This window comes from Chinchilla lanigera, unplaced genomic scaffold (genome assembly GCF_000276665.1).
Source record: "Chinchilla lanigera isolate Chin_1 unplaced genomic scaffold, ChiLan1.0 scaffold00023, whole genome shotgun sequence".
In the NCBI taxonomy this organism is placed as follows: domain Eukaryota; kingdom Metazoa; phylum Chordata; class Mammalia; order Rodentia; family Chinchillidae; genus Chinchilla; species Chinchilla lanigera.
The window spans coordinates 21,674,963-21,702,094 of record NW_004955424.1 but is presented as its reverse complement, the minus strand read 5'-3'; the positions used below and the strand labels follow the sequence as shown (position 1 = coordinate 21,702,094).

General features: G+C 49.2%; 1 long non-coding RNA gene across 1 annotated transcript; it reads left to right on the top strand.

Annotated features, from left to right (window-relative positions):
• The first annotated feature begins 558 nt into the window (after window positions 1-558).
• LOC102018304 lies at window positions 559-8,317 on the top strand. Its single transcript, XR_261096.1, has 4 exons — window positions 559-663; window positions 4,047-4,135; window positions 4,670-6,873; window positions 7,307-8,317. It is a non-coding gene; the product is annotated as an uncharacterized LOC102018304 (long non-coding RNA).
• The last annotated feature ends 18,815 nt before the right edge of the window (window positions 8,318-27,132 follow it).

The following is a 27,132-nucleotide window of genomic DNA, read 5'->3' as shown; positions in this document are numbered from 1 at the left end:
TTTTGAGACAGGGTCTCACTATGCAGTTCAGGCTGGCTTCAAACTCGCAACAATCCTCCTGCCTCAGCCTCCTGAGTGCTGGGATTCCAAGCGTGTGCTACCACACTTGACTCATCGTTCGTTCTTCATTCCAGCCTCAGTTTACAGAGATGACGCCGGCCCTGTTCCTAAGGACAGAGAACAGTTAGACTCAAACTCCAGCGTCTGGGCTTGCTGTCCCCATCTTTTCCTTCAAACCCACAAGCATTGAGTGAGCATGCAGCTACAAGGCCCTGTCAAATCCTGGCCTGGAAAGGACAGTCCCCAAGGTGCTTGCAGGGTGTCAGTGGGAACCATCTGACAGAAAAGGCTTTTGTGCAGGCCCAGGGTGGGGAAGAGCTTTGAAGTTTCTTTTGTCTGCTTGTTTTCATAGCCCTGATCCTGTACTGGAATGAACCTGCAGCCCTGCCTATCCCTGGAGATTTGTTCCCTAAGTAGAAAAGTCTTAGAAAAATATGGCAAGCTCCACCCACCACCCCCACGCCAAGGCCTGCTTGTTGCCTGGGCTGAACCGCTGGGCTGGGGAAGGTTTCAGAAGCCCCTGCAGGAGTTCTGTCCGTGTTTGGTTTCACAAGGGCCAGCTCAGAATCAAGAAGAACTGAATCCGAGGGCGGGCGCTGCAAGGTGAGGGCTCTGTGGGGCGGGGAGGACCATGTACGCTGAGGGGGATCAGCAAGACGCTCTCTCAAAGCCTCCCAAGCTGCCAGCCAGGCTCTGAACAGCAGGACTATGAGCTCGGGCCCAGAGAAAGCAGGCAGACCCAGCCTTTCTGGTCACTGTACTTTGCAAGCTCAAATATCAATCTCAGGATCCGTTTCTCTAGGCTCCAGGAAAGCTTTGCTCAATTCCAGTAGAAAGTCTGTGCTAAAGGGGGCTGGGAGGAAAGCAGAAGGAAGGGGAGGGAGAGAAGTGGGGAGGGAGAGAGCAAGAAGGGAGAGAAGGCAGTGGGGAGAGACAGGCTCTAGTTTTCAGAGTAATGACTCTGAGCAATGGTTCCATCTTGTGGTTGTAAAAAGAAATTACAACCAGGTCTGCACCCAAGTGAGCGGTGTCCATGCTGTCTCCAAGAAGGCAGCCATGGTTCAATTTCTACTCCCCGCGATACCTTTTCCCCCTCACCTATCCCCCAAACTGCATCCGTGTCCACATACCTTTGGAGTGAGTCCACAAGTTGTGAACTGAAGTACTTACTGCTTGGTACCTAACTCAACCCTAACTTTAGATTCATTCACTCACTCAGTAAATATTTACCGGGCTCTTATTATGTGTTGGACATTGTCCTAAGACCCAGGGACCTGACTGTACACAAAAATATCTCCATTCTTGCACCTTAATGTTTTTAGCTAGGGAGATATACATCAGACACATAATTATGAAATCTAATAGGAAGTAGTAATAAGTGCAGTGAAGGAAGGTAAAGCTGGGGAATCCAGGCTGTTTCAGATGGAGTGCTTGGTCGGGCTCGCTTTGGATAAGCAGGGGGACTTGTGCAGAGGCCTGTGCTAAGCCTGGGAGGGCGCCAAGGCATCGGCTGGGGAGGAGGGAGCTGCTCAGAATCCTGGCCATTCAGGGTCTTTATGAGCTGTGACTCCAGGGTGAGCAGCTACAGGAGATGACACACATGGGGTCATCTAAGGCTCTAGGGGCTGTTCCTGCCACTTACCTCTTCTCTGTCTTTAGCATCCAACCCGCGATCAATGAGGAGGTCATTTTGGATTCGGGAACTTTGGTTCCCAGCCATTCTTCTGACTACAGAAGCTAGCATGGAAATCAGACACATTTCACTGTCTGGGCCAGCATATTCTCTTTTTTTAATTTTTAAAAAAATTTATTTTACTTTTACTTTTTTTCATTTTTTCCCCCTCAAGCTATTGGTCTCTCTTCTGTGTCCTGTGGTGATCCCGCAAACCTGTCTCTGCTTGTTCTGAAGACCCCAGATCTCCAAAAGGAGGTCTCCATCAAGACATCAAGGTTAAAATCTTTTAAAAAGTAAATAAAAATGTCCGGTTCTTTCAAAATCTCATGTCAGGTAGTTAGTAGCCAGAGTCTGCACTGGGCAGCCCCCCACCCTGTGCTCAGCAGGTTCCAGAATTCCCCAGCAGCTCTGGGGTGACCAGGGGTGGCGGGAGACTGGCTTCAACAGGTTACCCTAGTCAGGAGGTCAGAAATGCCTGCAGCAAGAGTCTCAGGACTTGCAGCCCTTTCTTCTCTGACTGTCAGGCATGCCCACTTCATATCTGGGCGCCCGGCCTGCTGAGTGGGCTGGGTCTTTTACCCGGGAGCACTTCGTAAGCTTGATTGCCAGACCTACCAGTATGAAAACCAAACAAGTAAGTACCCAGAAAATATAAAACCATTTGGATGTTAGATAACATCTTCACGATGGCTCTAGTCTTTTCCTTCTTTGTGGTTTTAGCAACTGCTTACTTTGGGTGCGTTCTTGACAGTTAGTGGCGTTAGCAGGTCCACACAGAGGAAGTCATCTGAAGAGAAACTATAACTTGTTCTTTGTCACATTCTTTTTTGCGGCTGGGGAGGGGTACCCGGAATCGAACTCAAGACCTCATTCTTGCCAAGCAGGTGCTGCACCGCTAAACTATCTCCTCAGCTCTTTTTTCTTTTGTCTTTTTGAGACAGGATTTCACTATGCAGTTCAAGCTGGCCTTGAATTTACTTTGCAGCCCAGGCTGGCCTCCAACTCTCGGCAATCCTCCTGCCTCAGCCTCCTGAGTGCTGGGATTGCAGGTGTGTACCACCACACCTGGCTCTTTGTCATATTCTGTATGTTACACAGCTTGAGTTGACAGAAGCTGCAAGCTCTGTGCATGCCCTGTCCCCTGCCTGGGTAAGACTGCTCCTGCACATGCTGTGTTTTCATGCCTGGGTCTGGTGCAAGGCGGTGATGGAAGCTTCACTTTCTGGCTGAACCTGTGCCTTGCCCTGTGTGCAAGAAAGGAAGGTCAGCCACTGCTGCCTTGAAGCTAATCCTGCTGGGTGCACCGGAATCAGAAACCACAGTGGAACTTGCTTGAAGTCAAACCACTGGCAACCAGAGCAAAGAATTATTTATCCGTGTTCTCCCTGCCACAAGAAATGGGCCAGTCACAGCCACCTGACCAGAGATAGTGCCAGTGGCATTTGCCTCTGTGAATTTTCATTTTTAGCAAGGAAAGGCCTGGGAGAGTGGTGGTAGTGTGAGACTGGCACTGCTGGCGGGGCTTAGGGCCAGGACACTTGGGTGTTACCTGTCAGGGAGTAAATTGTTGTAACGTTTCAGGAGGCCAGTTTGGCTGTATGTCCCGCTCAGGGCGATCTTATTTACTGTTCATTAATTACTTTGAATATCTGAGGTTAGCCTTTTGCACCCTGGAAATTCTTGCTTTGAAGAATGAATAATATAGTCACCCAAGCTTTGGGGTGCTTTCAGGGTGTGAATCGTAAGAATGTACAAAGATACACTTTAGGGATGTTTTCCACAGGGCTGCTGGGCTTTAAAAAATTAGAAACAAACTTGTGTGTTCAACAACGGGTTAACTAAATTGTTTGAATGAATGATGGGCAGCACTCCCACGGGAGATTCCCCTTTCTTCTTCGACTCTTTCTCATTGTTCTCTTACTGCTGCCCGGTTTCACCTTCTAATCCAGTCTTCTTTGACTGCAACATAAACCCAACCAGGCACGCACATCCCGAAAGCGTGGATCTGAGCACAGGGTTTCTGGAGGCAAATACAAAACCACAGTGTTCACGTGGAGGTTAATGGTCACAACCCTTGTACTTTGCTGAACTTGGACCCTGGGACACAAATAAATTTTCTCTTTTTATTTTAAGAAAGTGAATCAGGGGGCTGGGGATTTAGCTCAGCGGCACAGCGCCTGCCCGGCAAGCGCAAGGCCGTGAGTTCGATTCCCGGTACCAGAAAAAAAAAAAACCAAAAAACAAACAAAAAAACCAAAAAGAGAGTGAATCATATTGACTTCTTTTCTTCTTCTTTTTTTTTTTTTTACAGGGTCCATCATGTTGCCCAGGCTGGACTCATCCCTCCCCTGTTTCAGCATCTTGAGGAGCAGGGGTTATGGCCCTGTGCTACCACACCAGGTAGCATGTGGATTTCTTACTGATATTGGACTAGGCAGATCTCAAAATCCCTGAGATAATTAACTTATAAAAATGAAAGGTTTATATTGGCTCACAGGTTTAAAGGCTGCAGTGCATGATAGATTTTCCCCTTGCTTGTGGGTCTGTGGTGCAGCCGTGTGGCATGGTGAGGGTGGGTGGTGGAGGAAGACTGTTTACCTTATGGACAGAAAGCAAACGAAAGAGAAAAAGGAGCCAGAAGCCTGCAGTTCCCTTCCGAGGCCCCCGAGGGCCCCATTTCAAAGTTCCACCACTGCCCCCCAGCATCCCCGAGCCTTTAACACAGGGGCCGTTGGGGGGACATTCAGCACCGGAACTATAGCAGCAGGCGATGCTTGGCAAATGTTAGTGAGCACCAGAATAACTTGGGGGTTGGGGTGGAGGCTTGTTAATTAGGCAGTTTCTGGACCTCCTTCTCCAGAGGCTCAGAGTTGGAAGATTTCTGGGGTGGGCTTGGGAATCTGCATTGTAATAACCATGCCTTTCTCCACTCAGCAGTTTGGATCCAGACTGTCTTCTGGCCTCTCTGTTGGCAGACACTGGCCTCTGCCTCAGCCAGAATCAGAGGTACTGGACCTGAAGGGCTGTCAGTCTCCAGGCATTCCTCTTGGGCAGACATCAAATGAAGTCCTGGGCTTTCAACACGGGCCTGAGTAGACATCAATCTTCATCGAGGCTTGAAGTCCTGGCAAAGACGATCCCTCCAGAGAGAAAGGTCAGGCAGGCTCCAGCCCAACTATTTTAAAACTTGTCCCCTCTCTTTAATGTTGAGTTAGATAAGAAATTCTGAGCTGTCTTTAGTTATAGGGGTGGCAGGGAGGGGAGATGGGTTAATCAGCTAACAAGCTACAGATCATCAACAAAACAGGGGTCTTAAAACCTTAAGTCTAAACCTATGGCATCGCAACATCCTGTTTACCACCCCAACCAGTTGGAAGCTACAGTCCCGTCCTAAACCTGTCCTCTGCTTATCCTGCTCCTCTCCCCTAGAGTCAGTGCAGGGTCAGTGTGAACAAGTCAGGCCTTCCTTCCCCAGCTTTCATTACAAAAAAGAAAAGAAATGCCCTTAGCTCTGGTTTGGTGAACATTTTCCAGCTGCTAGCCAGCCCTGCTGCTGGTAGTTGTGGAAAATTGTCCTAGTCCTGGTCCTTTTCCTACTGGCTCATAAACACAAAACAGCTCCACTACTACAGAAATGTAACACTGTAACAGGAGTGTAACACTGTAACAGGAATGTAACCCTGTAATAGGAATGTAACCCTGCAACAGGACTGTAACATTGTAACAGGAGTATAACACTGTAAAAGAAATATAACAGGGTAACAGGGGTGTAACACTATAACAGGAATTTACCATTGCTACAGGAGTATAACACTGTAACAGGAGTGTAACACTGCAACAGGAATGTAACACTGTAAGAGAGGTGAAACATTGCTATAGGAGTGTAACACCAACAGGAGTGTCACACTGTAATAGGAGTATAACACTGTAACAGGAATGTAACACTGTAACAGGAATGTAACCCTGTAACAGGAGTGTAACACTACTACAGGAGTGTTATACTGTAATAGGAGTATAACACTGTCACAGGAGTGTAACACTGCAACAGGAATATAACATTGTAACAGGCGTGTAGAACTGTAACAGCAGTGTAACACTGTAACAGGAGTGTGACACAACAGGAGTGTGACACTGTAACAGGAGTGTAACACTGCAACAGGAGTGTAACACTGTAAGAGGAATGTAACACTGTAACAGGAGTGTAACACTGCAATGGGAGTGTAACACTGTAACAGGAGTGACACTGTAACAAGAGTGTAACGCTAACAGGAATATAACACTGTAATAGGAGTGTAACACTGTAATAGGAGTGTAATACTGCTAAAGGAATATAACAGGAGTGTAACACTGTAACAGCTCCACAAACACAAAATCCCTTCGTTCCTGGCATTTTGGGTTGACAGACCAGCTGGAGAGCTGATCTAGGTTGGGTGGAGAGTGCTGCTTTTGCCCATGGAAAGCTAGAAGAAAGAGCCGACGCTTGCTGCAGATACACAGGGCTGGAGCCTGACCCTGGCGCAGTAACAGTGGCAGCAGTTTTGGGAGTCATGAAATGCCGCCCCCAGGCCTTCAAGCCAGCAGCTTGAGTAGACCCCTTCCTGCCAGGGGCCACACTCAGGCATTGCTTGCACTGTCAACTTGGCCGACTGTGGAGAGGAATTAGCACTGGACATCTTTGGCAGGTCTGTTGACATGACACTTGTCGGCACTACCCCTGTGGGACAGACATCTTGGCCAGTGTCACTCTGGAATCACTAGTTGTTGGGGCATGTTGGCTGCAATACTGGGGACAGAGCTAAATTGTTGTTTTTTGAGCCTGATGCAATGAAAGGCAAACATTTAGAGCCAAGAGCAGTGCAGGGGCTGGTGGTACAGGGGGAGCCCAGGACTCCCGCTTGTGATTGATGGAGTTGGAGGAGAGGTAGGGGGTCATTCAGTCAGTAAGCCTGGCTCTGTGGCCTTGGGGCTACATAAAGAGAGGGTGCCTGGCTTCGCGGAGTTTTGTCTGTGTATGTAAATAACTGCAGATGTGTGCAAACTGAAATATTTGTTGGGTTGCCAGGGACACAAAGGGAGGGAAACAGACCTGACTTTGGTAGTCCAGGAGCACTTCACAGAGGAAGGGACATTCACACTGGGTATGTGGGATTGAAAAGTTAGGAGAAGGCCTTCTTGACAAAGGAATCAGGGAGGGCAAAGGCCTGGAGACGGGTGCTGGGGGTCTCACACGTGGCTTTGAGGACTCTGCAAATGTGCATGTGAGGTGCTTGGCTCAGAGCATGGCACTGACCAGGCTTGTTGGAGAACTGCGGTGAGTTCTGTGCAACTGGGGCCCAAGAAAGACCCGCTGACAAGAAGGTGGGTGTCCCAGAGCCAGGTCTTTTATGTCAGGCTAGTTTTGGTGGTGGCAGGCCAGGGGTAAGTTTAGCAGGGCCTGCCTTTGACTTGTTTCTTGGGAAGATTAGTAGTAGCTGCATGGAGAGGCCAGGGCTGAAATCAGGGTACTGGTCAGGAGTGTGAGCAGCTGGACAAAGTCAAGGGAGTTCAAACAGGGCCGTGTGATGTCTACAGGGCATGTGGTGCTGATAGCCTGGAGAAACATGAGCAGAAAGGTGCTCCAAGCTCTGCAGAGATAAAGGCAAAGACATCTGTACATCATCTACAGAGCCAGAAAATGCAAAATGCAATCAAGGAATGGAGCCCCAGGCTGGAATCTGACTTGACAGTTTAGGTAAAGATCTGACATCAAAGAAGGTAAGCCACTGCATTGACTTACAAGGCCCCTCAATGCAAGGTAGGTACGCGGGAGGGGGCTTTCAGCAGGACCCACTTGAAGCTGGTCAGAACCTGGCTAAAATCTGCTGCAAAGACTGCTGGGAAGTAAAATTTCCATAAGCAGAGTGTATTCACCCTTGATTGTATGGTGAGGACATAAAGCCGAGCTTCTATGATCATGCGTCTTTTCCCTGGAAATGCAGACTTAGCAGACCCGGCTGGAGCTCAGGGAGCTGTGTAGTGAAACCCAAGCAGTTCTTTCTGAGAAATCTGGCAAACTCCAGCCTCTGGGAAAACCTCTCTAGATCAAGAAGAACCTGAAACTAAGTACTATGGACAAATGAGTTTTTAAAATGTGAACAGTATTAGCTCTTTTAAGAATACTTCGTGGGTACTTGGCATCTTAGGTACTTGTAAATTTGACAGAATTTGATAGAAGGAACAGGTGACACTCATAATTTAAAAGTAGAAGTATAATTGAATAATGAATTAGGTTTGTGATTTTAAGTTGAAAGTTTCACAAATTTATGTGTGGTATTGAAAGAGTTAGCATTTAAGTTACTATATTTATCATTTTAATGTGTTTATATACTTCAAATTACTGGGAAGATTTTATAGGACATTTGTATTTAAAGAAGACATTGGATATATTAAATTTATATGTGTAATTTAAATATTTGAGTGTATTTAATTAAGCTTATAAATGGGGACAAATATTAAGCAAAGTTATCCCTAAAGATGTTTGCTATAATTTGATAAAGTTATATAGAGAGGGGGAAAATATAAAAAACAATTTAAGAGCTTAAAGGAATCTCGTTTTTCTCTCCTGATTTGCAGTGCTGGGAAATAAACCCAGGGCCTGGAGCCTCCTATGCAGGCACTCTAGCATTAAGCTACGCCCCCTGGCCCCTTAAAGGAAAGCTTTTGGCAGACAAATGCGTAGACTAAAAGTAGTATATACATATAAGGGAAGTCCTGACACAGACTCTGATACAGATAAACATGGAGGACATTATGCTAAGCAAAGCAAATCAGTCATAGAAAGACCAATGTTGTTTGAAGTAACCAGAGTAGTCAGATTCATAGAGACAAAAAGTGGAATGGTGGTTAGCCAGAGGTCAGGGAGAGGAAGAATGGGGGAGAGTATTTCATGGGCACAGACTTAGTCTGCAGGTGAACACGTCTGTGGATGGACAGTGGTGACACTACCACGGCCATGGGAATGGACGTAAGGCCACGGCACAACATGCCGCTTGAAATGACAGAGACGGTCTTCACTGTGTCCATCACCTCTCTCCGTCCACATGCCGCTGCTCTGCCCTCAGCGCTACAAGAGCTGCACCTACCGAAAATGTTGCCCAACAGAGTGTCTCACAGCGATTATTGTGAGGCAGCCAACAACTTCATGTCAGGTCAACACTTCTTCACATTCAATCTTTTGGTTGGAGAAAAAAAGTCAAAGGAAGTTTTAAAAAATTGGTAATGCTTTGCTGGGCGTGGTGGTGCATGCCTATAACCCCAGCACTCAGGAGGCTGAGGCAGGAGGATCGTTGTGAGTTTGAGACCAGCCTGGGCTACAAAGTGAGCTCAAGGCCAGCCTGAACTGCATAGTGAGACCCAGTCTCAAAAAAAGACAAAAAAAATTGATAATGCTAAAGTTATATCGATTTTTTATTTTATTTATTTATTTAGTACTAGGAATTTATTTTTTTAGTACTGGGAATTGAACTCATGACCTCAGGTTTGCCAAGCAAGTGCTTATGCCACTGAGCTATACCCCCAGCCCTATAATGATTTTTTAAAAACCAGAATTATTTTAAACAATCTTCCATGCAGCAAAACCACCCACAGGACTCCTAAACTCTTGTTGAACATAGAGTATGATCATGGGTAAGTGAGAGCTCTGGGCCTCCAACGCAGGCGACTGCAGAATGGGTGGAGAGGCGAGGCTCACACACAGCAGTTGTCACCTACAGTAGAACAGTAGCACTGACGGAGCTCTGAGAGAGGAAGCAGACGGCTCCTGCCGCGGGGAGGAGGACTCTGCTTGTCTAAGTAGAAGCTGTCCATTTGGCAGCCAGCCTGACACTCAGGCACGGTGCTCAGAGCCACCACGGGGGAAGTACGGATTTGAGACAGTCAGGGGCAGGGTGCGCCGCAGAAGCCGTCTGTGTGTCTCAGAGAGGACTGGGAGAGGATGGGAGCAGGACGAGTGACCCCGACCAAGGACATAACTCGGAGGCGTGCAGACGCTTTCCGAGTGGACAGGGTGATGGAGTGTGAGATGGCAAGACTCACTCAGTAGCTTTTCAGGCCCAGAGTTCTCTGCATCCCACCACCATCTCTCTCACCCTCAGAGCTTTGCCACGCCTGGAGTTCTTCACTCCAGGAAAAGCTGTGGCTATGAGGCTTTGATGTCCTACTCCAGGCATTAGGCAAGGAGAGGCGACACAGAGCTGAAATCACACAGAGGGTGGAGGACTGTAGTGGGTCTCCTGTGAGCAGGTCCCTGTGGGAACGGAGGGCCCTCCCGAGGCCTGGATGAGAGCTGATGGGTGTGGAGGCGCCAAGGAGGTGCCGGGAGGGGGGACGGTCCAGAAGAGGGAGGCTGGAGGCTCAGGTGACTGCACATCCACCTTGTGTTCACCCAGGGGAGTTCCCAGCCTTAGCCCTTCTCCAGGGGTGGATGGCACGGTGCCCTGAGAAACACTAAAGGGAGGGGAACCTCTAGGCTCGTCTTCCTCTTTGCTTTCTGCCCCTGGAGAGGGCTGGCCGGGAGGGCCTGGGGCTGAAGGGGAAAACGTGACTCCATCAAGTTTGCCTTGGTCTTCGGTGGTTTTGACCTTTCATTACCCCCATCGTGGATTCCTCCAGCTGTGTTTGGACAGCCCTGCTCTCATTGGGTAACGAAAAGCAGGTGCATCAGGAGTTAATTGCACTTGAAGCCAGAGCTGCCCCAAAGGAGGAGGCATGGGGCAACTATGCAGGGGCTGCACAGGCCCCACATGCAGAGCCCAGCCTGCCACGAATGCTCTTGGAAGCCCAGGTGAGGTAGTCACAGCAGTGGGTGGCACTGTCTTATCACTAGTTCAGACCAGTATAGCGAGCCCTGCCCGGTCCTCCTCATGGCCCAGGAAGTTTGCATTTGTAAACCCATGAAGAGTTATTGGAATTCTAGTGAGTTAATTCCAGTCTACCACTTCCAGTGCAACCCATGGCGAGAATAAAGACGCTAAGGCCTATTTGTAGTTATGGGGAACCCAGGGGTCCTAAGTCCAGCCGTGATGATGGCCATCCAGAGCAAAGGCCTCGACCCAAGGCCAAACTCGGTTTTTATTCATTCATGAAGAAGGGAGTGGCTTGAGGATGAGTGGCTGTGAGGGTGGCGGGAAGTACGTGAGTGCCATGAGCTGGGCTAGGTAGGAGGCCTGAAGTCACCCCTGCCATATGCAGAGACAAGGATATGCAGCAAGAGTACTCTGCATGACACAACTGACATAGTATCTAATGTTTTGGGTCAGTGCTTCAGCTGTGACGAGTAATCTTTGAAGCCCCCAGAAAGTCATAGCCTCAATCGCAAGGCTCTGTCCCAGCCACAGCCTGAAGCTCTGGCTCACACATCCCGCCTCGGCCCAGCTTACACATGGGAACAATGGGGGGTGGGGAAGCACAACCTGCCACCTCCGAAGATCACCATCAGCACCAGGGCTGGACCGATCTGCATTGCTTAAGGCCAGTTGAAGGGATAAGGAAAAGTCCCAGCCAGCGCTGTACATATCAATACATGGAAATAGCCAAAATGGAGGCAATTGCTCCTCTTTCAAGGAGCGTCGCCCAGGTGGTCCTCCACAGACCGGGAAGGTTCACTTGAGATTTGGGCAGCCCAAGGAGGAGACCCAGAGCTGCTCATCCTTTGTGTGGCCTATCTCTCACAGGTCTCTCACAGGTCTTGCTCGTGTGGCTTGGCCTCCCCGGGGCCAGTGCCCAACCAGCCAACCCAGGGCCTTCCACATAGATGGCCGTAATATCGGGCCTCTAGGGGCTGCCCAACTGTCCGTGCGCATGCTCTCGAGTGACCATCACCCACGTGGCCCTCAGCTCTGCCCACTGACTGCTCTGTCTCGTACCAGTAACACACCACGTGGCGTCTGTTTCCCACTGCACAGCAGCCACCTATCATGCAGTGGCCCGCAGCTCGACCGTCCGTGTACCAGCACTTGCTGGTAGTGGTACTGGTGGTGTTCTGCTGGCCTCAAGACCGACTGTATGGTGCGGAAAGGGGACTTGCGGAGCACTGTTACTCTAAGCACGCTATTTGGCTTAAGTGACACCCACCTTGGGGACAGATATCTGTGAGTGTAGCCATTTCACCACTGGGTATGTGGTTAGCACCTTCACGGGGACCTCCCTGGTGACTGACTCACAAGCCTGCAAGGCCACATATATAGCTGCTAATGTTTCTCTGAGGGGACAGTGGACCTCCATCTCCCCCTTTCCTTGAGACAGGGTCTCCGTTTGTTGTGAACTGGCCTTGAGTTCACAACAATTCTCCTGCCTCAGCCTCCTGATTACTGGGATTACAATTATGTGCCACCACACCTGGCCTCCAGCTCCTTCTATAATTGTGACCAAAATCTCAAATGCATGCGTAGCCGTTCTGTGTCCTGTCACAGTCCCCAGCCGAAGCCTTTGGGGGTTGCATGTGCATCCAGTTCCCCGGGCCACCTGCAGGGCTTGGGCCCAAATATTGTACCCCCAAATACTTCCTTGGCATCTTCTGCCCAATTCCAGGCGGTGCCCTTCTAACTCTGTTTATACAAAGGTTTTGGGGTCTGGGCTAAATGAGAAATAAAAGCCCTCCAACATCCAGGAGCCCTAGAATACTCTACAACTCTTCACTGGGGTATGGTGAGGATACTTCTGCATCTTTTCTATAACAGCCTCTGCCTCACCTGATCTGACAGCTCCCCAAAATTTAACAGAAAGCCCAGGTTCTTGGACCTTGGCCTTGCTGATGGCCCATCCACTACTGTTCTTCCACTGGTAGCTCGTTCTAGACCTGTAAGAGAATCAGAGCTTAACATACTCTCAGCAGTGTACTGACCAGACATCCCGAAAACCTGACTCTGCGGCCAAGTCCTTTGCCACCAGCCTGCAGCAAACAGTCGGGCTGTGTGTGTAACTGTGGCAACACAGTGACTGTCCATTGCCTTTCCTCTTACGTGGAGGCAAACCGCTCTTGACCTTCAGCAACCATGTCTGTAGAGAACAGCACTGTTTACAGTCTGAACCCGTGGAGGATGTCTGCCCCAGGATGCACTCAGGTAGGAGGGAAATGTGCACGGTACAGGCTTGAGGAGGCAGAGGCTCTACACCCAGGGGCAGAGGCAAAGTCACAGTCACTGGCCTTACTTTGATGGTACATCCTCCAGAACCATTATGCAGGCCACCATCTCCAAGAATTTATCAGCCTTGCCATAAGTCAGGGTACAGTCTGTCTCTACGTCCACTAACGTGAGCACATGATGCACATTTGTGGGGGGCCAATAAATGGCAAGTCCAACATGAGGCCTCCCGTCTCCCGGTGTTTCCTCTCACCAAGAACCTGGGCTCTACCCCTAGACAAAATTAGACACCTGCATGGCATCTGTTATGGTTTGGGGCTTATTGCGAGGGAAACAATATAATGCAGGACACATATTTTATAAGATTACTTGTAATAGTCACCCAAAGAATGATATACAAAAGAGTGCAGGAAATCTGTCCACACACTAAGACCGAGGAATCCAGCTGAGGGCCTGGATCCCACGGAAATGTCCTGCATGAGTCCAGATGAATACCCAGAGCTCATAACAGTGCCTCCCACGACTCCAATTGGAGACTTAGAGCCCATAACAATATCTCATGCAGGCCTGTTTCATGGATCTGCGGTGGGAAGACCCAAAGGTCAGTGGTGGAAGTTAGAAAGTCTGTGCCAGCAGGATGAAGGATCTGTGCTAGCAGGCTGAGGGATCTGCACTGGAGCCAGGAAGCAATGCTCAAAATGAGAACCAGAGCTCCCCTGAAAAACACCACAGCCACCCTCAGCAACAGTGAGGTCCTGAGCTCCTCCGATGATCAGGAAAGCGGAGTTCCCATCAGGAAAGCCAATGTGACAGGCTTTTCCAGGAGACTGTGCAGTGCACCATCTTCCCCTCTGGAGCCAAGAAGCGATGCTCAAAGTGAGGACCAGAGCTCCCCCGAGCGCCTTGGACAATGGGAACAGCTGAGTTCATCAGGAAAACCAGCATGATGAGCTCCTCCAAGAAAACCAACAACTCCTTATAGCTTCTACCAGCTCCTAACAGCCTCTCAGCTCCCAACAGCCTCATCTCCGCTGCAACAGTCTAACTTCTTCTCCAGTTCTGCCTCCTATGCTGCTGGCAACAGTCCTCAGGTGGGCCTCCCACACCCAGCAGCTTCATCTATAGAGATCATGCAGACTCGCAGGTTTATGGCTTGAGTCTGGAGTCTTCCCCTTTTGGAACTGCTGAGCGGGGCGTAACTGTATTTGTAGTTTGAGCTTCTCCATCCTTTTTTGTGCCCCTTAGCATCTCTCAGGTTGCCAGCAGTGCTCCCACAGCTGCTCTGCAGCTGCCTCCTCTGCCCGGCCTTGGGCTCGCTCTCAGTGCCAGATTTGCTTCCTGGCTCCCAGGACTGCCAATTCCAGCTGCCCCAGTAGCCTCGATGGAGCTCCTCCCAGTGCCCACTGGGCTACCGGCTCTGCTGCTGCTGTCAGGGAGTGCCCGTCCCATGTTCAGCCCCGAACGATGTGCATCTGCTCTGTATACTCACGGTCCCTGGATGGAATCGCTCCAGACTCTCTGGTAAGTCAGTCAGTCAACATGCGGTCTCTGTCCCACTAGGCTGCCTCCCTTGTAGCGGCCCCGCCTGGGCCCTGGAGCTGCCTCTAGTTCTGACTTAGTTTGAGATTTAGGTTCTGCTTGCAGCTCCAGCGTGGACTCACACTCCAGCATAGGGACATTTGCATCCTGAGTTGCTGGGATCCACTGCGGCTGGTTATTGGTCAAGCAGCCAAGCTACCTCAGTATTGAAAAAGGCATCCTGCCGGACAATTACAGTCGTTAGTCGCTAGGCAACGTTATCCCCCTCCCCCCCATACTAACTTTGCAAGTGTATAAAATAAACACCCTACTGCTGAGGTCAGTCCTCCTGCTCCTCAGGCAAGAGGTAACTCCGCCTGACCCGGCTATTGTCTCTTGTCTTTATTTTCTAAATCCTCTCGCCGTTTTCTCCCGGGGACCACCGAGAGACCACCGTTCCCACACTGGTTCCCCACGCTTGGCCCTCATCTCAGCCCCACCGCTACCCTTCTTTACCTTCGTGGCCTTGTTGGGCTGTGGCTCGCGGCTTTTGTTTCCTGTATCACCACTGGACAGGCCTTTCAGCAAGGACGCAGCTTGGCATCTTCATCCCCCAGGAGTCTGTGTTGGTGAGCTCCCCCATCTTGGCAGCAAGCGCTCTTTCTGCACACAATGTCCAAGCAGCACGTATCTCTTCTTTCAATGTTCTGCTGTGGGCTGGTCTCTTAACTCTTTGCTGTGGAAGCTTCTTCCATAGCCCAGGTTGTGGGGAATCCTGCCACAATATGCCAATTGTCTTGCCACTAGTTCAGAAGGGGAGAGATTTGGGCAGCCCAAGGAAGAGATGCAGAGCTGAGGACTGGATCGGACATCTTCTCAGGTGTCACTGCATCTGCCTAGTGGCCCAGCTGCCTGTCTGTCCAGCTACTCTTTCAGTGTTTTTGTTTTTTTTTTTGTCTTTTTGAGACAGGGTCTTACTATGCAGTTCAGGCTGGCCTTGAGCTCCCTTTGTAGCTCAGGTTGATCTCGAACTTGCAATGATCTTCCTGCCTCAGCCTCCCGAGTGCTGGGATTACAGGCATGTGCCACCACGCCCAGCTGTTGTCCAGCTACTCTTGCAGCTTTCAGCTGCTACAGTAGCAACCGTCTGCCAGTACCAGACCTTATATGGGGCAAATGTTTAGGTAAGTCATTTACACTGGGATGGAAACACGTGTCTGCGCTGGAGTCTTGCTGACCACTGCCTCCTGGATACCCACCTTTCTCACAGCCTGAACTTCAGTTGTGGGCCTCTTGGGCTTTTGTGTCCCTTTACAGGCATCTGGCTATGTCCCTGTGGGAGGGGGCACCAGCCCCAAATCCCAAATTGCACATCAGCATCTATTCAGAACTGTGTTGGAAGCCCTCTGACAGTGGGGTGAAGCAGAGAGTGGGCTCCCATTCGTTACGTAAGTGGGGGTGGTGGGAACAGACAGTGAGAGGTGAGAAGAGGCCTGGAGGAAAACAACTGCTTCCTGTTGTTACCAGGAAGTTTACCTTCTGCTGGACTTCAGGCCCCTGGAGAGAGGTGAGTGACCTTTGTGATGAAGTTGAACTCTTGCTGCATGCCAGCCACTAGGCCCTTAATCTTGTTAAATTCTCAAGTGAGCCCTGCAAGAGGGAGGAACAATTTCTTCTTCTAGAAACTTCTGCCTGCATGTTCTGCTAGTCAAGTGAGGCTTTTGGAGTCTGAACATGGTCACACTACAGAAGACATGTTTGCAGAATGAGTACAAAGCTACATCATCATCAAAATCTTGGGATTTGGGCCTTTACATAAATGAGCAAGGAAGAAGTCATCGAATTCCGACAGCCCTGTGGTCAGAACAGATTCTTCTGCTCCGGTGTTGTTTTTGTTTTACTCTTTACTACAAAGCTTCAGGGGGTTCAGAGGAAATAGAAGCCACAGTGGACCCTGATACCAGGCCTGCTGCAGGCAACTCAGGCACGTTGCTACTCTGCCTCCAGGAACCTTCCACCAGCTTCCCCATGCAGCTTCTAGCCAGGCACTTGAATAAGGGTTTGTGCTGGGAGGCACGGCTCTTGACCTTTTTAGGAACTCAAACAACTGTCGTCATTAATCAGTAAAGAAAGATGAGATTTTGAAGTCAAGCCTTTGGAGGAGCTCTTTGACCTGATATTTGATCTTGGTTTAAGGCATTTCTTGCCTTCTATGGTGTCATTTCAGGGCCATCCTAAGAGCCTAAATGAATGATCCAAGGAAGATGGAGAACCCTATCAAATCTACCCCGGTGTTTCGGAGGGCCCTGAGTTTAGGAAAAAATACAGCAGCTTTTCTTGGTTTTGGCTGAGTGTAGGAATTACCAGGGGGATCTTTAAAAATACTGAGGCTTAAGTAGGTCTGACTTAGTGGGCTCTGGGTACAGCCTGACCTTCTGGATACTGATAAGTTTCCTAGCTGGTTCCGAGGTGCAGCCAGCACTGAGAAGCATCCCAATGACACCTGCTTGGTCACCTGCCGTCTCCAGCTGGGACTGAGTCCCATCTGCACAGGGTTGTGTCACATGTTCTGCCCTTGGCATCTATTGTCATGTTGGCCACTAGGGAGGTGACAAAGGAGAAGCGTGCTCTTCATGTGTTTCTGGGATATGTCTAGTGGGCCTGGATTTTGAAGCTTTGAAGGTGAAAATATATTTTCCTGTGCCATTTTCTTCTGTCTACAGATGTATCTGGGATCTGTGACCTAGAAAAACAAAATCATGTCCTGGTGCTCACCAGTACCACTCAGGGCCGTTCAGTGGCCACTGAGCTCCAGAGGCTGGGTGTCATCTCTGGGGTGCTGGGACATATGAGCACCGGCTATGTGGACGCTCATTTCAGCTATAGTTCTGGGCTCTCATAGGAGACACACAGTTGTTCACAGCTTGGATGTCCCTTTCTGCTTCTGGTCTGAGATGAATGAGACAAGCATACAGAGTAATTGGGAACACTAGTAGTTAGAATGGTGATCTAGTGTCTCAACTAAGAGAGCAGCTCCACAGATGCTAAGAAAGGCGAGGCCCTGTTGGCCAGGGTAGTTTAGGAAAGCTCCCCAGAGGAGGTGGGAGTTGAGTTTGGAAAAATTTAGCTAAGCTGATAAGGGTCTTCATCAAAGGTTGGTGAAGAGGTTGCAGTAGGTTAGGAGCAGAGGTCAGCTGTTATCCAAGTGGTATAAGGAGGTGCAGGCATGTCGACCTTCTTCAAATAAGCCTATTCCCTGGGCCTCTGTGGGTGGAAATAAACCAAGGCGATGTAGTCCAGCCTTCTGCACCAGTGGTTCTCAAAGTGAGCTCTACAGACAAGTACCACCACCGTCCCTGGGAACTTGTTAGATATGCAGATTCTTAGGTCCCAACCTAGATCTACTGACTTGGAAATTCTGGGGCTGGAGCCCAGCAAGGTCTACTTTTTACAGTTCTCCCTATGGTTCTGATGTTCGCTCACATTTAAGAACCACCATCCTACTTTGCCTCCATGCCAGCTAAGTGGACTTTGGTTATTCTGATCAGAAACAAGGGACATGTTTGTTCTTTGTTATATTTAACTTATATTGCATTGAATCTTCTGACTATAGCTACCGCTGCAGGTCCTATGGCCTTAAGACTGCCAGTATTATGTCCTGTCCAAGTGCCCCAGTGTCAAATAGTTGACAACCTGTTATTGGTATGTTCTGCCAACATTTATTGAACAGATACCATTTGTGGGCACTATTCTTTTTTTTTCGTCTTTTTGAGACAGGGTCTTGCTATGCAATTCAGGCTGGCCTTGAGCTCACTTTGTAGCCCAGGTTGGTCTCAAACTCACAGCAGTCCTCTTGCCTCAGACTCCTGAGTGCTGGGATTATAGGTGTGTGCCAACATACCCGGTGCTGGGCACTATTCTAAGTCCTGGGAATATACCAGTGAACAAGATGAAATTTCCCTGGAAGTTTCTGTGGAAACTTCTATTTTTTTTTTTTTTTTTTTTTTTTTTTTCGGTACCAGGAATCGAACTCATGACCTTGCGCTTGCCAGGCAGGCACTGTGCCGCTGAGCTAAATCCCCAGCCCTATGATGGAAACTTCTATGTTGCTTTTATTTATTTATTTATTTATTTTTGAGACAGGGTCTTCTTATGTAGTTCAGGCTGGCCTTAAATTCTTGGCTATCCTCCTGCCTCAGCCTCCTGAGTGCTTGGATTATAGGTATTCATCACCATACCCTTCTTATGAAGCTATTCTTGGCCATGGTTAGAGAAGACTTCTCTGGTGATGCTTGAGCAGCAAGCCACAGAAACGAGGGCAAAAGCTGCATGAAGTCCACCAGGAAGCATGTTCCGGAAGGGGGAGGAGAGGATGAGAGAGGTCCTGAGGGCAGAATGGGCTGCACATGTTTTAAGAACAAAAACAAAGCTGTTACAGTACAGCAGGAGAGGAATGAGCAGGCAGGAGAGATGCAAGAAGTCTGGCCCAGGACTTTTTCCTAAAACCCTGCTCAGTTCCTGAGCTGGGAGACCTGCAAATAGGACTGGCCAGAGTCATGGAGACAAAAAACCCAAAAGTTTACTAATGCGTGCATTGTACACGTACGTGTGGGACAGCTACGAGTGATCTGAAGTGTGTCAGGACTTGGGCTTAAACACCCACGAAAGAAAACTGTGGTTTGGGACAGGGAAGGCAGGTTATGAGAAAGGGACCAGAAAAGCCAGGTAGACAAGAACTGATTACTCAGTTTGTTGTGCAGGTTGAGTTGGTACCTTCTGAACAGAGGAGAATTTAGAATCCTCCCTTCCCTGTCTCTTTAAAAGGAAATTTCTTTCAATATGAAAGAAAACTTGTACCCTTTCCTTAGAGCTTTTCCTGTGTGTGCTGGTTCTCAGTGGCCATTAGCACAAAATAACCTTCGTGCGGATGAGGCATGCTTTGTAGTGACATATTCTGGTTCTCCGCTGGTGTTGGTATTTCATTTTGAGTGATGGGCCGGCTCCTTGGAGGGGGCTGAGGAGAAGAATGATGAGGTAGTCACTCCAGAGAATGAAATAACAGTAGAGACAGCCTACGGCACTGGAGACCCAATCAGTAGAGAAGGAACAGACTTAAACCTGTACACAAGGCCTGTCTTTGCTTGTGATTCTTTCTCAGACTATCTGCTTTTGACTGGGCTTTTCCTCATACTTTTTTTTTTTTGTTTCAGAAAGTGATGATATTTAAACCTGAAGTTGAAAATTTCTTTGAGGTCTACTGTAGAAAGTATTCATTTCTCTGGGTTATGTCCCATGTATGTAGAGGGTACACATGTCATTAAGATTGACCTGGAGGAATACCAGCTTCTCCAGTGCTATCCTCAGGGCAAGAATTCCAGACTCATGTCTCCTTTGTGCTGCTGTCCTGGGACTTTATAATATCTATAACCACCCCTGGGCCAACACAACACACTACCAAGTTCTTACTATCCTAACCCCATCATGGTTTTCTTCGCAGGGTAAGGTGGGGATGGATATGTAGAAACTTCTGCTTTGCAAACAAGCCATTCTGTGTGTATCTGTTCAAGACCCACTTCTGTAGCAGGAGAGACCTTTCACGCCCCAAGTCCCCCAGAATGCCAAGGGCAGATCTTCTCTCCTTATTTCCCTTCTCATTTCTGGTTAAACTCAGCAGTTCTAACCTCGGCTCTTTGGAGAATTAAGGCTGGAGCCAGCTTTCTTTACGGCGTCCTACTTTGGCACTATTTGGTGTGTGTGCTCCTTCGCGGAGGGTGTAGGTCTGTGTTTACTGGGGCATTGCGACCATTAAAGAGCCTGAATGCCGGGGCTCGCCGGCCCTTGCCGGGCTGCCGATGTCAGGATGACTTGTGAGGCCAGTGGGACTAGAGACCACAGCGAGCAGCTTCAGGGCACGGGCATGGGCTGGCGTTAGGAAGACGGCGAATGATGAGGGCTCTCTGCTGTGGCGAACTCGGCATCAGTGTGGCAGAGGCCTGGTAGGAGGCTCTTGCGGTCTCTGCGTGCGTGCCAAGTGTCATCCGCCTCTCTGCTGCTGACAAGCTCTGGGTTATGTTAGCCGGCTCCCCCACTTTTTTCCGGGTCTAGAGGTGGTTTGGGGGGAAACTGAGGGCAGGCTCAGCTCCAGACTGCGGATTTCCTCTCTGGAGCAGAGGCTGGGGACACCCTGGGACTGCGGCGCTGAGCTTCTGCCACGCGTGCCGCCATGGACACACAGCACCCACTCTCTACCACGCGAACCACGTTGCCCCAGCAGAGGGAGACACATTACCTGCCTGTGTACCACAGCAAGGATCTCATTAATTTTTTTTTTGTTGTTGTTTTTTTCCAGTACGGGGAATCGAACTCACAACCTTGCGCTTGCCAGGCAGGCGCTATGCCCTGAGCTAAATCACCTGCCCCCAGGATCTCATTAATTGTGTAAAAGCATGCCAAACATAAACTTTTACCTTTCAATAAAAATCTGTTTGTATCATTATCAGCTCTGTTACTGTGTTTTTCTTTCAAGACAAGGGATGTTAATGTATTGTGATGGAAATTTTAAAAATTTCAAAATAAGCTGGTAGCCTGACACCATGTGAGGACAAAAGGAGATCATGCAGCCCACCACGAAGCTCATCTGTCAGACTCACTTGACCTTGACTGATTACAGAGATAGCCTGACCCCGCCTGGTTGTCTGCACCCAGCTGCACACCTGTGCTTTCCCACTCCCCAACGAACCCTGGTCGCTACCTTGTTTCAAGGACTTTCTGCTCAGCCACGAAGAATAACTGATGCTACCCATAAAAATGCATCCACTTTTAAGCTTTTGTATCTCCCACTTGCAAACCTATATAAACTAAGCCCAAAGCCGGCTGGGAGCTGATGCTTTGGGAGCGACCCCCCATCAGCCCGCTGGAGTAATAAAGTTGGTTGCCTTCCAACTCCTTGGTGCAGAGCATTTTCCATTTGGTTCAGTACTGGTTCCACAACAGTATGACTTGTTTTTTACTAAAACCTCAGTATTCGGGTTTAATTGCACTGTTAGCACTTTGCAATAAGTAAGTGGGTTTGGGGTTGCAGTTTGGGCGGTTGGCCTGTAAAAGGCTCGCCACCCACTGCTCCGAAGTCACTCCTTCCAGCAGGTGTTTGAGTTGCTGTGGACAGTAGCGACCGGGACACGAGAGCCAGTCCCTGCCACAGAGTTCATAGTAGGGTGTGAGAGACAGACCGGTGACAGCCAAATGGAGCGTGGCGAGTGATGTGTGTGACGACTGATAGGATCCGCGTGTTTACAGGGCGATGAAGGCAGTCAGAAGGAGTGGTCACGGGGAGGTAGAAGGGAAGATTCGGGGTGGTCACACATGGGCTGAGTGACCGCCTAAGAAGTCATAGCTTTGCTCCTTAAGGTGAGCTTTACATCTAATTATATATTTAGCAGGTTGCCTTAAAGCCCTTCTCTGTAACTCATTAGCTCAGGCTTTTAAAGACTTTGTGTGTGTGTGTGTGTGTGTGTGTGTGTGTGTGTGTGTACACCCAGTCTCAAGCATGCTAAGCACACGTTCTATGCCTGAGTTACACCCCCAGCCCCACTAGCTGAGATCTAGACTAACCTGCATTCTTCATCTTCTACCCCTCCCCCACTCCTTTATCCGTAGAGGCGAGACAAAGAATCAGCGCAGGGCATGTTCCAATCAGGAGGTGTCACGTTATTCTGAAGGATTCATCTGGGGAGTATTTGGTGCCACAGAATCTGTCCGGCCACCTTGCACACATCTGGTGCAACTGGACCGCCTGGGGTGGACTTGGGAAATACGCTGTCATTTATATCCAGGGTTTGGTGGCCGTGAGGGTTGTGCTGACAGCCAGGACAAGTTTTGTGGCTCTCCCCATTCGTGCTCAACAATGTGTGGAGAGGAAGGTCTCCAGGCCTGCGGACACGTGGGGCATCTGATGTTTGCTGCTTGGCCACTGGTTCTTTGCATGGGTGCTGACCGCAGGTCCCACCAGTGGTGCATTCAGAGCTCAGTATTACATTTTTGCTGAGCCCAAGAAAGAAACCCCCATGAACAAGCAGTGTGAGCACACTCGCTCTGTTCTGTCCCCGCGGTGGCAGAAGTCATCTCAGACCCAAGTGCTACCCATGTGGGCAATGAGGGCGGAGGCTGAAGGGACCTCTGGATGGTCGGTGGGGTGGCCCTGGGACTAGAAGCCGGGGCTCCTACCTCACCTGAGCCTGGGAGATCAGATCTCTCCAAGAAGAGCGCTCAGGAAGGCAGGAGGAAGCATCAGATTGCCTAGTTCTCCTGTCTGTTGGCAATAGTTGGGCTCACCCCTCAGATGTGAAGCCTGAGAGTGAAGACACCAAGCTGTCACCTGGCTCTGGGACCTGCCTACTGGGGCCACACACAAATCTTTCTGCATGTACTGCTGGGGCCATTCCCTTGGCCCAAACCAGAGCTCCAGTGAGGCCAGGAAATGAGGCTCAAATCCACATGCTTCTTCCCCTGCTGGGGACCAAGGAACTTGCCACAATGCTTCTCAGCTCAACCCCGGTTTGGCCTGAGGAAGGACTGGCAAGACTCTGTGAGTCTCTTGGAGAAGACTGCTGCACTGGCTTTCCTGATCATCAAGGAACTCGGGACCTCACTGTTGCTGACAGTGGCTGTGGTACCTTTTGGGGGAGCTCTGGTTCTTCTGAGCATTGCTTCCTGGCTCCAGTGCAGATCCTTCAGCCTGCTAGCAGAGATCCTTCATCCTGTTGGCACAGACTTCCTGGGTTCCACCACTGACCTTCAGGCCTTCCCCGCACGTGTCTGTGAAACAGGCCTGCAGGAGACATCGTGGGCTCTGGGCCTCCAGTTGGATTTGTGGGAGGCATTGTTATGGGCTCTAGGCCCTCAGGTGGACTCATGCAAGACATTTCCGTGGGATCCAGGCTCTCAGCTAGATTCCTTGGTCTTACTGTATGGACTGATTTCCTGCACTTTTTTGTATATCATTCTTTGGGTGACTATTCTAAATTATCTTATAAAATATGTGTCCTGTATTATCCTTGTTCACCTTGCAAATAAGCCCCAAACCATGACACCAGCTCAGCAGGCTCAGGCAGGAGAATTGCCACAAGTTCGAGAGCTACAGAGTGAGTTCAAGGTCAGCTTGAACTATACAGCGAGACCCTGTCTCCAAAACCCAAAGCCAACAAAAACTTCACTGCCCTGTGACCTTTACCAGTTCTGGCTTCCTCAATAATCTGGATAATCTCACTCCAGACTGTAGCTCTTTACCTGTCCAAATCCTTTTCATCCTGCAGGTCTCTGCTCAGATGCCACCGACATTCTGTTGCATCACCCTGATTAATTCCTTCGAGTACTCCCTGATGTCAGTAACTTTCTGGCTTAGCATCTGTCTCTCGTACTGAGACGCAAGGGCCTGCGCACAGGGACCTTGCCATCGGACTTGTTCCCGTCCCCAGGAAATAGGAAGTTCTTGGTACACAGCACACAGCTGTTGCCACCCAGGACCTCTCCCTGCAGGAGCTTCTTTTTAGCACCTTCCGGAAATACGCTGATAAACTACTGGACAGTTGCTGATGGCTTTAGGGTTATGAAATCCTGGCGAGGGAGGGCTTTGAGTAGTGGGGAGACCTTGAAGAACGCTCTGGATTTCCTCAGTTCTGCATCCTTTGTTTATCCATTTGCATCAGTCACAATTCAGTGGGTTAATAAGGATGAGATGGCCCCTCCCAACTGCCATACCGGAAAATGAGTAGGGTTTCCTGTATTTTTGGACATTCTTCATTTCACTCTCTCAAAATGTTAGGTTTTTGGAATTCCATGAGGTTTAAATTAACCCTCTCCCCCCACACACATACCAAAGTCCATGTTCTGAAATAGGATCCTAGGAACTGAATTATTCTTTACTGTTTTTTTTTTTTTTTCCAGACAGGGTCTTGATATGTGGTACAGGGTGTCCTTGAGCTCGCTTATGTAGCCCAGGATGGCCTCAAACTCACAGTGATCCTCCTGCCTCAGCCTCTCAGTGCTGGGATTACTGGCCTGCACCAATAGACCCAGGCAGGAAATAAGTGCAGTGTGCCCCGGTCCCCACTGCATGCAGGGAGAGATGAGTGACTCCACTCAAGGGACCTAACAAAGAGGAACGAAGCCTGGCCAACCCTGACATCCCTGGCTCAGATGTTCTGAGTTCACTGGGCACTCTGGAGGGTGTCACTTTCCCAGGCTTCACAGAGCCGAAAACAAAGTTGCAGCAACATGGTAACTTGTAAAATAAGTCACCCGTCTTCTGGCCCAGAGGGGCGCCTGCTGAACCTCCCTCATTGCCTGGCCTCTGGCTCAGAGGGTAGCAGGAACCAGCTTCACAGAGCCGATGCTGCTCGTAGGGAGAATGGGAACTGAATGGCAGGGCTGCTCAGAAGCCTGTTTTGTTCTTGCCACGTGCTTCTCCCTCTGTAATCACCCTTCCCAGCTTTGAGCTCACTGTCTGGCGGCCCCCTCTGCTCGCTGCAGGTAGAAGTGCTTGCTGGAGGACTGGCATCCTCTTCGCTGGCTGCCTTAGGTGCTGCCTGGTGGGGGTGGGCGGGGTCTTGTTGCTGTTTCACCAGAACACTTGGGCTGTGACACTGAATATTTTCATTTCAGATAAAACGTTAAGTCCAATCAGGAAACAGAGAAGAAAAAGTGTTGCGGAGTGGCTGCTCTTAGGACATCCTGGGCGCTATAAAGGGATCTAGGACTTGTTCAAGGGGACTCCGTTCCTTTCAGGAGTTTCACAGTGGAGTTGTGTCAGTCAGAAAGTGCTAAGTTAAACTGCTAACAAGAAAGCTGAGGGTGTAACTCAGTGGCAGAGCGCCCACCTACTGTGCGCAAGGCCCTGGGTTTGATCCCTGTACCTCAAACAAACTACCGAAAACCGGTAACAAGGACACCAAGATCTCAGAGGCTTAAAAACAAAAGGTATTGCTCTGGTTGACTACGGCTTGCCTCTTCTTTGTTATTTTTGAGACAGGATCTCACTATGTCGCCTAGGCTGATCTTGAATTCAAGGTGATCCTCCTGCCTCAGCCTCCCCGGTGTTAGAATTATACGGGTGTGTTATCATGCCTGGCTGGTTTGTCTTTTCTGAAAATGCTTATTGAAATCCGATCCCCACTGTGAAGAGTCCGAGCATGGAAATTTAGTTTTGACTGTGCTGAGAGAAGTAAGGGTTAGACAAGATCATGGTGGGTGGGGGCTGGCTGAGTGATGGTGACTTTATGCGGGGCATGAGGGTCAGAGGACACGGGCACACGCTTCTGTCTCCCTATGTGATGGCCCTGTGTTACCTTGGGACTCTTCCTGCAAGAAGGTCATCACCAGATAGGATCCTTCAACCTTGGAGCGGAACCGCGGGCCAAAATAAATCTTTCTTTATAACTTCCGTAGTCTGTGGTACTGTGCCATTAGCAACAGGAAGTGGACTAACGCAGATGTGCTTCCCCCGCAGCCTGCAGTCCTGCTGGCAAGGGCTCTGCTTCTCATGCCAGCCTGGCTGCCTGGCCTGAGGGCACGAGGTCTGGGGCCTCTGCACTGGCAGGCAAGTGCTCTGGCCAGAGAAGACACATGTTGGTGAAAGGAATCACACAACCTTGTGCAAACGCAAGCAAATCAGGAAGCACAGTTTGCTTCAGAAGGGGAAAGAGCTGGAAGTACGGACTTAGCAAAGGGCATTGGGTTGGCCTCTAAGGCTTCTTTTTAAACCAAAGCTCTGAGGGTTTTGTGTTTTTTTGTTTTTGTGGCCCTGGAGATTGAGTCCAGGGCCTTCATGCTGAACTGCATCCTCGGTGCTATTTTTTTGAGTCAGAGTCTGGTTAAATTGCTAAATTGCCTTGGCTGGGCTTGAACTTGCAAAGTTCCTTCCTCAGCCTCCTAGAATACTGTGTGACTCTGGGTAAGTCAATTAACCCCTCTTTTCAACTGTGTAAAGTGGAAGTGACAGTACCTTATAGGATTATAAACCTGAATCAATTTAATTATGAAGAGTATATTGGAAATTAGAGCCTTGATATAAAACATGAACTGAGTAAGCTTCACTGATGTACTTTAAAAATTATCATCAAGTCTGAATTAAACTTGAAATATGATAGGAATTTGATTTACATGAATAAGAAAGCAAACCTGGTTTCTCTTTGCCTTTCTCTTGTTACCCAGGGTCAATATAAAAGTACTGCTCTTTTCCTGGAGATGGCTCTGTTCTTGTACTTAAACATTATCCAGGAGGTAAGAGTTCATATACTAGGTATGTTCCAAACCCATCAATCATGTTTAAAGACATGGATCCTAAACTCATTTTTTAAGTTGCTAAGAAGTGGGATACTCAGGCCACAAAGTATCATCTTTGACTTGTCATGTCAAGAAATTGACAGAACCAACTTTTCTTTCTTTCATCATTTTGTTTTTCGAGAAAGGGCCTGGCTATATAGTTCAGGCTGGCCTTGAGCTCACTATGTGGCCCAGGCAGGCGTTGAAATCCTGAATGCTGGGATTACAGGTATGCGCCACTCTGCCCAGCCTCAAAATCAACCTTTCTGACTGAGATGTCCAGCAGTGTCCCCTCCAAGTGCATCAGCTTCCAAATGCACAAATTCCAAATGTTTTCAGTGTGTTGTTTCTAAGTTTCTGTGTTCATGAGGATGAATCTGAATAGTAACACTTGCAGGGACCACTGTCTTCATCCATTCCCAAGTCCAGCGTGAATTTAAA